Source organism: Canis aureus, chromosome 7 (assembly GCF_053574225.1).
Source record: "Canis aureus isolate CA01 chromosome 7, VMU_Caureus_v.1.0, whole genome shotgun sequence".
Taxonomy (NCBI): domain Eukaryota; kingdom Metazoa; phylum Chordata; class Mammalia; order Carnivora; family Canidae; genus Canis; species Canis aureus.
In genome coordinates this window covers 50,103,191-50,114,153 of record NC_135617.1, presented here as the reverse complement: position 1 = coordinate 50,114,153, position 10,963 = coordinate 50,103,191, and the positions used below count along the sequence as shown (strand labels likewise).

General features: G+C 35.3%; 1 non-coding gene across 1 annotated transcript; it reads left to right on the top strand.

Moving 5' to 3' along the window:
- The first annotated feature begins 2,423 nt into the window (after nt 1–2,423).
- Nucleotides 2,424–2,530, top strand: LOC144317966 (U6 spliceosomal RNA). The gene has a single exon (XR_013383829.1). It is a non-coding gene; the product is annotated as a U6 spliceosomal RNA (small nuclear RNA).
- The last annotated feature ends 8,433 nt before the right edge of the window (nt 2,531–10,963 follow it).

Below are 10,963 nucleotides of genomic sequence, written 5' to 3'. Positions count from 1 at the left end.
CAACATAGATGTTAAATGATTGGCATCAAGAACAAGGAAGAAAAGGGAGTGCAGCACATTAAAATTAAACTTTGCTGGAAAAATTAGATTTGAACAGTCATTCAAAGATGAGGTATTCCAATAGAATACCTATTACAGGCTAGAGTCAGCTCTCACGTCTGAGGGAAGAAATGATTGAGGGGCAGTGGAGCTCTGTTGCAGACCAACTCTATTTTGCTCTCATTTGTGTTCAACCTGCAAATCATGAGGGGAAACAAAAGTGTTTATGCTTGCTTGAGGTTGATTTTTAAGAGTCATCCTCTAAGGGGGAGAAAGTTTTTCACCTGGAAACAACACATCTAATGACTATAGCTTTTAAGGCACAGGAGTCTTTGGTCAACAATAGGGGACAAAATAGTCTGTTGTGTAGTTACATTCATACAATTTTTAAAAAACTGTCCTGAATGACAATCACTGCTTAGGGGCCTTGAAATTCTGAGCTCCACTGAAAAACAAAAGTCCTAGCTCAGTAGAATAACAATCTAGAATTAATTGCTGATAGTTACAACATATTTGTGTTGAATATAAAATCAAATTAACACCAGTAGGTTAAATGGTAGGACTTATTTTTAGAGTAAATCTTTTCCCTTGGCATAATCTATCAAGCTTGACATTTCCTGTCTCTTTGCTCCTATGATTTCAGTCACTTCTCTCATGCATTTTTATGTATACAAAATTGAAGCTGGCAAGCATATTTCTCCCACTTGTTTGCTTTCCATAAGTGTATGTGTATGTGTACTATGGAGGCCCTTATAAAATTCAGGCCTTTATAAATTTGCATCAAGTCAAATAACAAATGTCCAAAGTAAAAATATATCCATTTCAAAGCTTTCTTCAATGATTGCATAGTAATCTGAAAGTCAGGAATTTCTTTTTGGATCTGAACTCATGACTAACATCCGTTTTCATGCTAGCATGGATATCTATTGTGAAGAATCATTGTACCTTCTAAGAAGGAAGACATTAAAAATATATATGCAAATTTACATGTATATGTAAAGCAATGCCACATCTTATATATATATATACATGTATATGTATGTATATATGTACATAGTATGCATGTGTACCTATTCAATCAATTTATGTGTATCATACGTAAAATGGGGCATTGCTATTTTAAATTCATATGTGGCTTACCATATTAGGACAAAACTACCACGTGGCTAATGATTTCTTCCCTAAAACTTTAATAATTTTAGTGGTAGAAGTGAACCCAAATGGCTGTTTTATCAATCTATATCTTTGGAAAGAAATATAAAAACCAGCTCTTCTACCCATTCTAGCTAGGGTGAGGTGAAGCCTAGTGGTAGCAGAATGTACGGTGGAAAGCCCAGAGCACTGAGGCAGTAGAACATGAAGGTCTGGATTTGTGAAATGTCAATAGAAAGGAAGTGTGAAAGACTCCATGAAGACAATATTTGACCAGTTTTGGCTTAGAAGAGGGAGATAAATGTGCAGGATCAAACAAACAAATAAACCAAAACAAAACAAAACTCAAAGTAACATTGAATTTTCATGTTTGATTAACCAGAAAAGTCTTTTGTCAAAAATAAGGGATAATTTTGTGGCAGATTACACTTCAGTTTAGCCATAAACCATAACTGGTTCACTTAAATGTGGTGTTCTGTAGAAGGAAACACAAATTGGGGCCCATAACAGTGAAGAGTTCTGTAGACCTCTAGTCAATCATGAGATCGTAAAATGTTCATAACAGCAGTTTACTCAGCTTCTGTTGCTTTGGTGCGTTCATGAAAGTTGCTAAAAAGCCCTGTCCTCTCTTTTCCCACAAACTTCTCCCATCTTTTAAGCATCCAATTGCTTCAACTTATGTTATAATAGCTTAGAGTTTGATTAAAAGGAGATGATATTAAGGAAGCCATGCAGTGTTCACTAGGTCATGGGCCTTTTTCTAAACACTGCATATATTAGCTCATTAACTTTTAAAACTACTGTATAAGTTATGTGTTTACTATATCCTATGCTTTACAAACTTGAGGCTTAAAGAAGTTACATGCTCAAGGTAAAACTTAGTGAGCAGTAAAGCTGTAATTCAGTCTGGCTTCACAGAGCCCACTCTTAGCCACTATCTAGAGCATCTCTCCAATGACTGCACTGTTTTGCTTATTCATGGAGAGATTAGGTGATAAGTTGAAGAGTCACCCCATATCCCCAGCATCTCTTATGTGGGGAGGACACAAAACATGGAAAAATTTTGTAGCTCAAAATGTAGAAAGTTAATTGTATGTTGCTTTCTCTCTTTGGTTAAGAAGACTGAATGTGCCCATTCAGTCAGTAAAAGAGATGTCTATGAATGCCTACTGGCTTTGCCGGTCTTTTTGTTTTGTTGGAATGGGCAATCAGATTTAAGAATCCAAGAAATAGTGCTCACTTTGGCAGCACATATACTAAAATTGGAAATATACAGAGAAGATTGGCATGGCCCCTGCACAAGGATGACATGCAAATTCATGAAACATTCTGTATTTTTTCTGCTCAATAAATAATTTAAAGCATAAAGAAGAATCCAAGAAATAATAGATACTGATTTGATGCTCTCTGAACATATAGTTTACTTCGTGCTCCACATTGTACTAGAAGAAATGGAATAGCGTGTCTTAGTTTTCTGATGGTCAGAACTAAAGAAGAAAAGCATACAGACAAATTTGATTCAGCTGGATGTCATGGAATTGAACTTGAATCTGGAATACCTTGGTTCTAAGAATAGTATGCCTATAATAATAGGTTAAAAACAAAGAGTGGCATCCTGTTCATTCCTACACTCTAACTTTGGTCTTCTTGTCTGCTTTTTCTAGAGATGGAATGTAGGAGATGAGGAAAAGAAATCCCCTTAATCAGAAAATCACAATATCAAAGAAATAAAAAATGTATCACCACACTTATGAATATAAGTTATAGAGTAACTCAATCTACACTATGTAACTTGATCTTCAAAGCCTCTCTTTCAAGAACATACAGAATATTTTCATCATCTCTATCTTAGAAAGGAAGCATATGAAACAAATTTAAGGGACTTATCCAAGTTGAAAAAGCTATTAAGTTGGATGTCATCCATATCTTCTGAATCCAATCCCTTTGCTCTTTTGACTCTTAGGATTTTTAATTAAGATAGGCAGTAACAAAACAACCTTACATCTCAGTAGCTTACTCCCAAAAGTTTCTCACTCTCACTTACATGGCTTACATGGTTTCACAAAGTGTTCTTCTCACATGGGGACTCTGGCTATAAAGCTCCCCTGTCTTGCAGCTACACCATCTGGAACTTGATGTCTCCTGAGTTTCTGAGATAGAGCAACTGAAAGGTCTCAGGGAAAGAGCACTGAAGGGTCTCAGACCAGCAGTTAAATACTTCATCATTTCTTCTCACAAACCATTATCAAAAAACAGTCACATGGTGGGAGGTCTCAGCCTTGTGTGAGCCCAGAGGGGATGAGAATTGGATGTGACTAAGTGCTAAAAGTCTTCTGGTATGGTGATTTTGTATAAATAATATTCACAAGTAGGAAAAGGAGCATTAAAAATAAATATGAGAGGCACCTGGGTGGCTCAGTGGTTGAGCATCTGCCTGTGGCTCAGGTTGTGATCCCAGGGTCCTGGGATTGAGTCCCACATCAGGCTCCCCTCAGAGAGCCCCATTCTCTCTCTGCCTATGTCTCTGCCTCTCTCTGTGTGTCTCTCATAAATAAATACAATCTGTAAAAATATAAGAATAATTTTCCATACCAAGGTTTTCTGCAATTTCTGTTTCTATAAATTACAGAATTAAAAGATAATATCCCTTTAAGTTAAATCCAAAACACATCATATATGCTAGCCACATTTAAAGTGCCAAGACCCTGAAAGACAGCCAGCTAAAGCATTCCTTACACTTTGTGAAAACAACAACCTATATTGTCCTGAGATTGTTGTCAATCCTTATTTAGGAACTGAGATTTTAGGTGGATCCAACTTAATGCCAAACAGAAAGAAGGAATAAGTATAGCAGCAGATTTGCTTATTTATTTTTTTTCCTAGTAGCAAGGCATTAAAAACTCCCAAGATCTACTGTATTACTTCAGAGAGGTAGATCTGTGATTTTATTTTATTTTTTGTAGCTAGAAGTGTCTGATAATTATGGGGAAGGATTATCATTCAATATTGCTCTGAACTCAGAAAGCTTTAGAGAATAGCTAGGTAAATGACCAGAGCAATCTTATATCTTAGAAATCAAAGAAACAGCATGATTTAATGGAAAAAAAGGTGAGCTGCAGAGTCAAATGTCCTTCCTTTGGTTTTTGATCATACCATTTGTTGAACCTCGGGCCTATTGAATGTAAAAAAGATATAAATATTAACACCTGCCTTATTGGGTAACCAATGGACAGGGTTTTTTTGTTTGTTTGTTTGTTTTTTTGTTTTTTGTGACAGCAATCTCTATACTGCAAAACACTAAAATCAAATTTAGTGGTTATTGAAAATGTGTTGGGTTGATATAGAGGAAATGAAAGACCAAATTCTGTGACACGTAAGAACCAGGGTCAGACCATTAAAAATGTGGTCAGAACTTTTTGCCCTGAAGATTCTTCCGTTCCTAGTTCTTATTGCTGATGATACAAGCATAGTATACTCTGTTCTTTCTCCTCTATGCAGGTACAGGAAACTTAGAGCTCATTTCATGGTTAGAAACAATGATCATTTTTAGGACTTTTCTTTCCAAATCCATTTTCCATGATTAGTGAAATAGCATGTGTGTAGGGGAAAAAAAGAAAAAGGAGCTTTAAGTGTTTAAGCATGCTGAAAATATGAAATAATATTCTTCCTAAAGCATTTGCCTATAAAGATATTACATATGATCAATAGTGAGGCTTAATCCACTTTAAGGAAGAGTACGTATTTATATCCAGGAAATAACATGTGCTCCTCTAAACAAAATGTATGTGAGTGAAGTGCTGCAATTTAAATTGCAGAGGTGAACTTGATCAAACAAATGAGTACTTTAAATAAATGAAGAAACTAATGATTAAAATTCAACTTCTACTGGGTAAAATATGTGGCCAGTGTTGCAAAGCAGTATGTCTATGCTACTATGGTGCTAGTATTTTAGTTCAAGCTAGTGGGTTGAAGAATAGATGTTGGAAAAGTCTGCTTTTTGGTTACAGGCACTACTGCATATGAACTAATTTGTTCTGAACTATCATCCCCAACTTCAAACTTTTTCTGGAGCCAGGATTTTAACATGTGTCATTTTCAACAGCCTAAATAGCCAGAGGATTAGAAAGGTGCTAGAAAAATATAGATAGTAGGGACAGAGACAGTGAGTGTGGATGTGTGGTGCTCCTTAGAGGTGGAGGGCCTCTGAGAAGTTGAGAATAAGCAAAGACCTAAGTCAGTCATACAGAGTTGGAGGGTCAAATTTGGAAGCATACATTTTATTTGCATCTGGAAGGTGGATATTGGGTGCAAGAGCCCAAGTTTAGAGTTCCATTGGTGTTTTGGGAGAGAAGCCATTGTGGCTGCTTTGGCATGAAGAATTAAAAGAAAGGTCTTGGAAGCTAGATCCTAGAGGGCTTCAAAGATCAGAATGAGAATTGCAGATTCACTTTTAGGTATCATGGCAGCTATTGGAAGTTCTGGAGTAGGAGAGAAGGACATGATAAATTTGTGTTTTAAGGACTTCCTTGGCCACAGTATGGAGAACAGCCTGCAAAAGATTAGTGTGCAAACATGGAAACAACTTGAGACATCTGCAGCAAGCCAGAAGCCCACTTTCATGCACCAAACACATGTCACGATTGTTGTTTAGGGAGCAAAATAATATACAAAATAAAAGACTGAAGCCCAATTCTGATACTGCTGAATTTTGTGACTGTTTGCTTACTGGTTTAATACTCCTTGACAAAGTTGACAATTCTGAAATCTTTAAAGTCTCAATTCCGCTTATCAGTAAGGTAGAATGATACCTGACTTCCCCCCCCACATGTAAAGGGGACAGGATCAAAAGCAGCAGGATAATGTGAATTAAAAGCACTGAGAAAATCATAAACTTCAAAGCATGATACTCTACAAATGCTGGGTATTGTTATGCATAATTATCTATCCTGATTTGACTTCAGCAAAGGACTTTTTTTCTCTAAATTGGTCAAAGAGAAACCAAGCATCATTCTGAACTGCAACTAAATCTGGCTGTATCCTAGGTAAATTAAGTGGAATCTAAAGATGATCATTTAAGTTTTTTTTTTTTTTTTAGAAAGAGAGTTTTTCTTTGAAATTCAGGTGGCATAAAATTGACCAACTTGAAATATTTAAAGCTGGCGGGGTCACTTTAAAAAAATATATCTGTGAAATGTCATTGTTATCATTATGAAATGGAGCCATGGTGGTTTAACTGTCTGTATTGAAGATTATAGCTGTTTCTCAGGACACTTTGACATCTGTCTATGCCCAGAGAACCTGGCCTCTTGTTCAGAAAAACCACAAAGCATAATGAAGTGGTGCTCCTGCTTTTTGTAGAATTTAATCTAACTCATTTTGAGTGACAGGAGAAACAACATGATGTTTCCCCCAATGTCCTCATTCTTTCATCCATCTTGCTTGTCTATTCTCCTTTTTTTCTCATTATATTGAAAATATTGAGACCTTTAAACAAATTGACATGACTGGTTAAGGAGTTGAGGCTTGCTTTTGAACTGTTTTCATCTATTTGAGTACCCCTTGCTCTGTGTTAGACTAATTGCTCCCTCCTTCATAATCTGATTCAGTCCTTTCTCTCCAAGCTCTTCACCCAGAGCTTCTTGCCACGTTTCCTGTGATGAATTCACAATCAAAAGCCTTTCTTTTTAAGAAGAGGCAGAGGATAAAGGTGAGGAAGGGAAAACAATGAAAACCATTTTTAAGAACATTGCCTTCCTTCCCATCAAGTCTTTTTTGGATAACATCACAACATGTTATTTGTGATCACAACTCATATTTTTAGAGATCTAGAATTGGCAAAATGCTTTTTATATAATATGTGTTAAAAAACAGCAACAACCTTGGACACATGTAGACACATATACCATGAGAGAACTAGCATTTTATGGAGCAGAAACTGAAACATGTATGTAAAAGCATGTTGTGGAACAAGGGCAATAGACCTGTCTTTCCGTTTTAATCACACTTTCCTTCTCTGGACTCAGAGTTGCCTGGAAAAAGTATGTTAGTATAGTCTTGTAAATGTATACTCACTCACAAGGAACGTGCTATTTTAATTCAGATACCAGTGTATCTGTCCTGACAGGGATTAGAAGCATAGAGGAGAGTCTTAGACGATGGATCTACATATGCTGCAATCTGCCCCTTCCCTCATAATTGCTTAGTAAGTGCCCAATTATTCAACAGGTGTTTGTTAGTCACTTATCAAGTGATGGTTAATGTGATGAAAATATGAGAAAATTAGGAAAGAGAAGCAAATGACCTACATTTACAAAGTTAAGGCAGGAAAAAGAAATATTCCTGAATTCCAGTTTAATTCTCTACACGTTATGTCATACTGTGCTCCAATTGCTAATAAATATAGTGATTTTGTTTAAAGAATATGACTTTTGCATAAACTATTTCTATAGAAATTATTTATCTAAAAGAAGATATACTTCAAATGGATGAAATAGTTTATGTAATGTGTAGATCAGCTGTTGGATGTTTAAAAATCTATAACAACTATTCCTAAATGATGACTAGTAGATAGAAATTAGAGAATTAAGTCAGGAAATAAAAATATTGTTCTAACAGATACCAAATTGTGATAATTTTTAACTTACACATGCCTCATTAATACATTGCAAATAGGAAATGTCTACAAAGAAACTTGCCAAAAACAAGAGAAAAAGCTATCAAAATCCATATAAAATACATAGAAGAATTTTCTTCATAACTAAAAAGGAATAAAATAATGGGAAAAGGAAAATATATTGTAAACATATTCTAAATTATGTCAGTGAAATGTTTCACATTATAATCATCAAACGACAGAAAAATCCACTGTGGTTAATTAAATAGTAAATAAATACAAAAACAATACATAAAGGAAAACTGTGAGGTTTATTTTCATTAAATCTTAAATAATTTAACAAAGAATTAGTTATTTTTAAGAGAAATGATGGCATGTATTAGATCACACATCAGTTCACTATTTTTTTTTTCAGTGGCATTAATGGCATGTTTATTTTCTTGAACAAAACTTGTGTGTCAAGGACTTTTAAAGATTTCACTATATAACCAGTTGATGGATGGTGAATATGTCATTTCTTCTTGTTTTTTGCAGCATAGTTCTCCAGGTGTTTGATTATGCATTTTTTTAATTTAAGAAGCAGTGCTAAGCTAAAATGGACACAGCAAGACCAAGATTTAATAATTATATTTTTCCAGCTGTGTGTATTACCAGACCCATAATTCTGAGTCATCTACATTATTCCTAATCAAGGAAACACCTATGATTCAAGCCCAGTAAAAGTGGTCAAAATAATATTTTGAGATAAGGAGATGACATTTTGAAATGCTCATCAATTCCTATAACATCTCAGAACCTGGGGATAATTTGTAAATAAGTAGAGGCAGGTGATAGGTAGGTAGGTAGGTAGGTGGAGTGATAAGTAAAGAGGTCCTTGCATTGTATGTAAAATGTTACATATGAAAGCTATTATTTCTAAATTTCTAAATAATCAGTTTTATTAGACAAAATGTGTCACTTTAAAATTACTTTAAGTCTGTAAAATAGTAGTTTCCAGTATTTATTAATTACCTTCTAATTAAAGGATGTGCTAAATAGCTTGAAAGGTCATCTCACAAATTCTCTCTTAAAAAGATCAGCTTTAAAAAAAAAAAAGATCAGCTTTATTGAGGTATTGATATACAAAAACTATATATATATTTAATGTGCACAACTTGATGATTTTGGGTTTCTTGACTTCTTATAGTATGTTGTAGACATTTGGTTTTTTAGTTTAGATACTCTAGCCATTTTTATGTACCAAGGCTTCTTTGGCATTTTTTCCTTAGAAGGCAGAATAAAATTATCCAGTTTCTGTGATTATTCTGGAAGACACAAACCCTGCATTTGGGCCCTACTGTTGACACTGTCATCTCAAATATTTCTGCCTTTCCCAATACAAGGTTAAAAAAAATGATTAGTTAAAAAGGAAAGTTTGCCAGAAACTTAGTGACTTGCTTAACAAATACTTTCTATTTATTTGGGGGTTTTTTTTGGTCTTATTTGGAATCATATATGTTTGACTGATATCACCTTGAGAGATCCTAGCCAAGCTAAAGAACATTTTGTTTATAATAATAGCTAACATTTATTTGATGCATATAATTTGTGCCAGCTTTTTTTTTTTTTTTATTGTTTGGCGTTTAGCATCTCATTTAATCCACACAATAATTGTATGGAGATGGGAAACAATGACATCCATTTAACATGAGAGAAAAAGATGTGCAGAGAGGGAAATACTGTACTCAGGATCACTTAAGCACCCTGGGTAGAGCCAAGCTTTGAACCCAGGTAGCCTGGTGCTGGTTCTCCTGCCTAGCAGCTTCACTCTAGCTATCCTGTGATATGGTTAAGATAAGCTTAAGCAGCAGAGTCAGTGATTTTCAGTTTTTTTGTTTGCTTGATTATATCTAGGCCCTGGTATTGGTCTTAGGGAATTATCAGTCTCTTCAGAAAGGAATAAAACTCACAATTAGTCATGTAATCATGTTCGGGAAAACTGAACAGTAGCAGATCTCTACTGGAACACATTTCCTCTCAGTTCTCTTGTAATAATTCACTTGTGACATTACTCTGTCCTGTCTCTCTCACTTTATCACAGCTCTTTCTCAGTGTAGCCTGAAGAATCGTTTTCTTCCACACACTGTCCAAATATTGATGGTCTACAGGATTTTTGACTCAGGTCTCCTTTTTATCAATTTCTGAGTGGTATGAGCTATTCAGCATCAGTGACCATCTGTGTGTGTGTTAATGACTTCGGAAGGGTCAGGATTCAGAAATCTAGACCATGTTTTTCTGTAGGGTCGGGATTAGTAGATACATTGTCTCTTTAGGAGCTATGCCAAGATCTTCCAAAAGGGTAAAATACCAGAATTAAACTCATCCAAATGCCTTTTCCTCCTATTTTTGTTAATCATTAGCATACTACCCCAAGGAGAAGTCACATGTATACTTTGATGCCTTTCTCACTCCCTCTCCCTTTCATATTCTTCACTGAGTCTTGTAGATTTTTATTTCTCAAATGCTGTTTAAATGTACTTCCTCCTTCTCATTCCTTTTATTGTTGAAGTACTTTAAATTTTTATATCTGATTTATAGTCTATTGTAATAAACCCCTGCTTGGTCTTCATTGATTTTTTTTTTCCCAGCTTGTTTATTTTCCACTTTAAAACCCAGTATTCTTGGGATGCCTGGGTGGCTCAGTGGTTGAATGTCTGCCTTTGGCTCAGGTCATGATCCCGGGGTCCTGGGATTGAGCCTCACATCCGGCTACTGGCAGGGAGCTCCATTCTCCCTTTGCCTATGTCTCTGCCTCTCTCTCTCTCTCTCTCTCTCTGTCTTTCATAAATAAATAAGTAAAATCTTTTTTAAAATACCCAGTATTCTTTCCAAATACGCACTTTCTTGATGTTGCTTATATGTTACAACCTCTGACAATTCCACACACCAGTGGAAAATGGCTTGACTCTTTACTGTGGTATATAAAGTCTCATAACAATCTTGCCCACTGTCCTTTCCCACCTCCTTTCATACTATGTTGAAGCCACACCAGACTTCTTTCTTTCCCCAGAACATATTTTTTTCTCATTAAAAAAATAAACAAAAAACAACTTGGTATTTATTCTTTCTGAGCTTTCTCCCTCATTTACTTAGACCAGAATAACCCTACATCTTTCATTC